We start from the raw sequence: 4,319 nt of genomic DNA on the forward strand, positions 1-4,319 counted from the left end.
ACATTTTATAGATGTATTTCTCTCATATCTCAGAGCCTCTCGCGGTCATCGTCGTCGTCGTCGTCGTCGTCGTCGTCGTCGCCGCCGCCGCCGCTTCTGCAGAACTAGCAAATGGCCATCGTAGCAAATGCGGCGAGGGACGCCCTGCCTTCGGTTCCGAATGCACAAAGTGTGTGGTCTTGTTTCTCAGTCTATATTTGGTCGGTCTCGTAAGAGGTTGAATGTAACGAATGGGTGGGAAAGAGCAAGGGGCAGCGGCTGTGTAAAACGAAAACACAAATCCTCAGGGGTGTGAGCGTTTCGAGATGAGTCGTATACATGATATAGTTGGTCGTCAGTGACCATGTGGCCTAATGGATAAGGCGTCGGACTTCGGATCTGATGATTACAGGTTCGAATGTTGTCACGCTCGTTTTTTTCCAGTTCTGAAAAAGAAACATACCTTTTTAATGTAGCAATTGAGCAGTACGAAACCGTCTGAATGTTGCTGTTGACCATTTTATGCTTCGAAATGCTCTTGACCTTGAAACACACACAACAAGACCGGTGTTAACTAGCGAAATGGTCGGCAGAGTACCGACACCGCGAGTTTTGACTGGCACTTGCACATCTAAAACAACGTCGGAAAGTAACTCGTTCGGCTTTTGAGTCACATAAAGTATGTGTGTTAATTTTGACGCCACTAGCTCTGCATGCTGTCATGCAATTTCTTTACCTCTCAGAAATGATTATGACATAAAAGTGAAGTACGTGACGAGTGTGACGTTAGGTAAACATTAGGCAGCATGGAGAGATTCTGTATGGGACCACCTAACCAAAACGAGTACTGTGTGACGTGCTATCCGGCAGGTATTCACCGAGGTGGCCGGCTAGCTCAGTCGGTAGAGCGTCAGACTCTTAATCCTAGGGTCGTGGGTTCGAGCCACACGCTGGGCAGAACGGAATTTTGTTCTGCTGCAGATGTAAATTACCGTTTTTCTGATTAAGGAATTGTAATGGAAATAGCAACTTTAAACTTTGCCTACGTCTCTGTCAGTCACAAGGAAACTGTATTTGAATGTGAAGGTGATTTTGTAGACATGTGTGGAAGACATGTTCTGAAATGCAAGTGTTGTTGTTTGGAGAGCACATCGGTTACGTGTCAGATGTGTAGCCAAGCAGTAATGGGTCGCCATAGCTGCAAATATTAGCCGGTAATATGAAGTGTTGTCAGCTGAAGTCTGATGATGCAGACGACCGTAAGGACGAAGTACCCAAGAGTACCGCTAGGCCGCGCCTCTTTAGCTCAGTGCTAGAGCACTGCTCTAATAAACCAGGCATCGGACGTTCCATTCACACAGGAGAAAGATGAATTTTGGAAATCAGTTGCGCGTCGTGGCCGTATAGCAAACAGTATCTGTGATGACGAACAATTAGCGACAGGCGTTTTTTTTAAGAATTACTCTCAGATGTGATTAAGGCGAATGGCGCAGATAAAGCATTTGCCAAAGCGTTACAGCATAAAGTGGGACGAGGCAGTCTGAATTACATTTTATAGATGTATTTCTAACATATCTCAGAGCCTCTCGCGGTCGTCGTCGTCGTCGCCGACGCCGCTTCTGCAGAACTAGCAAATGGCCATCGTAGCAAATGCGGCGAGGGACGCCCTGCCTTCCATTCCGAATGCACAAAGTGTGTGGTCTTGTTTCTCAGTCTATATTTGGTCGGTCTCGTAAGAGGTTGAATGTAACGAATGGGTGGGAAAGAGCAAGGGGCAGCGGCTGTGTAAAACGAAAACACAAATCCTCAGGGGTGTGAGCGTTTCGAGATGAGTCGTATACATGATATAGTTGGTCGTCAGTGACCATGTGGCCTAATGGATAAGGCGTCGGACTTCGGATCTGATGATTTTAGGTTCGAATGTTGTCACGCTCGTTTTTTTCTAGCTCTGAAAAAGAAACATACCGTTTTAATGTAGCAATTGAGCAGTACGAAACCGTCTGAATGTTGCTGTTGACCATTTTTTGCTTCGAAATGCTCTTGAGCTTGAAACACACACAACGAGACCGGTGTTAACTAGCGAAATGGTAGGCAGAGTGCCGACACCGCGAGTTTTGACTGGCACTTGCACATCTAAAACAACGTCGGAAAGTAACTCGTTCGGCATTTGAGTCACATAAAGTATGTGTGTTAATTTTGACGCCACTAGCTCTGCATGCTGTCATGCAATTTCTTTACCTCTTAGAAATGATTATGACATAAAAGTGAAGTACGTGACGAGTGTGACGTTAGGAAAACATTAGGCAGTATGGAGAGATTCTGTATGGGACCACCCAACCCAAACGAGTACTGTGTGACGTGCTATCCGGCAGGTATTCACCGAGGTAGCCGGCTAGCTCAGTCGGTAGAGTGTCAGACTCTTAATCCTAGGGTCGTGGGTTCGAGCCACACGCTGGGCGGAACGGAATTTTGTTCCGCTGCAGATGTAAATTACCGTTTTTCTGATTAAGGAGATGTAATGGAAATAGCAACTTTAAACTTTGCCTACGTCTCTGTCAGTCACAAGGAAACTGTATTTGAATGTGAAGGTGATTTTGTAGACATGTGTGGAAGACATGTTCTGAAATGCAAGTGTTGTTGTTTGGAGAGCACATCGGTTACGTGTTAGATGTGTAGCCAAGCAGTAATGGGTCGCCATAGCTGCAAATATTAGCAGGTAATATGAAGTGTTGTCAGCTGAAGTCTGATGATGCAGACGACCGTAAGGACGAAGTACCAAAGAGTACCGCTAGGCCGCGCCTCTTTAGCTCAGTGGTAGAGCACTGCTCTCATAATCCAGGCATCGGACGTTCCATCCACACAGGAGAAAGATGAATTTTGGAAATCAGTTGCGCGTCGTGGCCGTATAGCTAACAGTATCTGTGATGACGAACAATTAGCGACAGGCGTTTTTTTTAAGAATTACTCTCAGATGTGATTAAGACGAATGGCGCAGATAAAGCATTTGCCAAAGCGGTACAGCATAAAGTGGAACGAGGCAGTCTGAATTACATTTTATAGATGTATTTCTCACATATCTCAGAGCCTCTCGCGGTCGTCGTCGTCGTCGTCGTCGTCGTCGCCGCCGCCGCTTCTGCATAAGTAGCAAATGGCCATCGTAGCAAATGCGGCGATTGACGCCCTGCCTTCGATTCCGAATGCACAAGGTGTGTGGTCTTGTTTCTCAGTCTATATTTGGTCGGTCTCGTAAGAGGTTGAATGTAACGAATGGGTGGGAAAGAGCAAGGGGCAGCGGCTTTGTAAAACGAAAACACAAATCCCCAGGGGTGTGAGCGTTTCGAGATGAGTCGTATACATGATATAGTTGGTCGTCAGTGACCATGTGGCCTAATGTATAAGGCGTCGGACTTCGGATCTGATGATTACAGGTTCGAATGTTGTCACGCTCTTTTTTTTCCAGTTCTGAAAAAGAAACATACCGTTTTAATGTAGCAATTGAGCAGTACGAAACCGTCTGAATGTTGCTGTTGACCATTTTTTGCTTGGAAATGCTCTTGAGCTTGAAACACACACAACAAGACCGGTGTCAACTAGCGAAATGGTCGGCAGAGTGCCGACACCGCGAGTTTTGACTGGCACTTGCACATCTAAAACAACGTCGGAAAGTAACTCGTTCGGCTTTTGAGTCACATAAAGTATGTGTGTTAATTTTGACGCCACTAGCTCTGCATGCTGTCATGCAATTTCTTTACCTCTCAGAAATGATTATGACATAAAAGTGAAGTACGTGACGAGTGTGACGTTAGGAAAACATTAGGCTGCATGGAGAGATTCTGTATGGGACCACCCAACCCAAACGAGTACTGTGTGACGTGCTATCCGGCAGGTATTCACCGAGGTAGCCGGCTAGCTCAGTCGGTAGAGCGTCAGACTCTTAATCCTAGGGTCTTGGGTTCGAGCCACACGCTGGGCGGAGCGGAATTTTGTTCCGCTGCAGATGTAAATTACCGTTTTTCTGATTAAGGAGATGTAATGGAAATAGCAACTTTAAACTTTGCCTACGTCTCTGTCAGTCACAAGGAAACTGTATTTGAATGTGAAGGTGATTTTGTAGACATGTGTGGAAGACATGTTCTGGAATGCAAGTGTTGTTGTTTGGAGAGCACGTCGGTTACGTGTCAGATGTGTAGCCAAGCAGTAATGGGTCGCCATAGCTGCAAATATTAGCCGGTAATATGAAGTGTTGTCAGCTGAAGTCTGATGATGCAGACGACCGTAAGGACGAAGTACCCAAGAGTACCGCTAGGCCGCGCCTCTTTAGCTCAGTGGTAGAGCACTGC

At 46.1% G+C, this 4,319-nt stretch overlaps 1 non-coding gene across 1 annotated transcript; it reads left to right on the forward strand.

Annotated features, from left to right (window-relative positions):
* The first annotated feature begins 863 nt into the window (after nt 1-863).
* Trnak-cuu (transfer RNA lysine (anticodon CUU)) lies at nt 864-936 on the forward strand. Its single transcript has one exon. It is a non-coding gene; the product is annotated as a tRNA-Lys (tRNA).
* Nucleotides 937-4,319: the final 3,383 nt, after the last annotated feature.

Source organism: Schistocerca gregaria, chromosome 7, assembly GCF_023897955.1.
Source record: "Schistocerca gregaria isolate iqSchGreg1 chromosome 7, iqSchGreg1.2, whole genome shotgun sequence".
Taxonomy (NCBI): domain Eukaryota; kingdom Metazoa; phylum Arthropoda; class Insecta; order Orthoptera; family Acrididae; genus Schistocerca; species Schistocerca gregaria.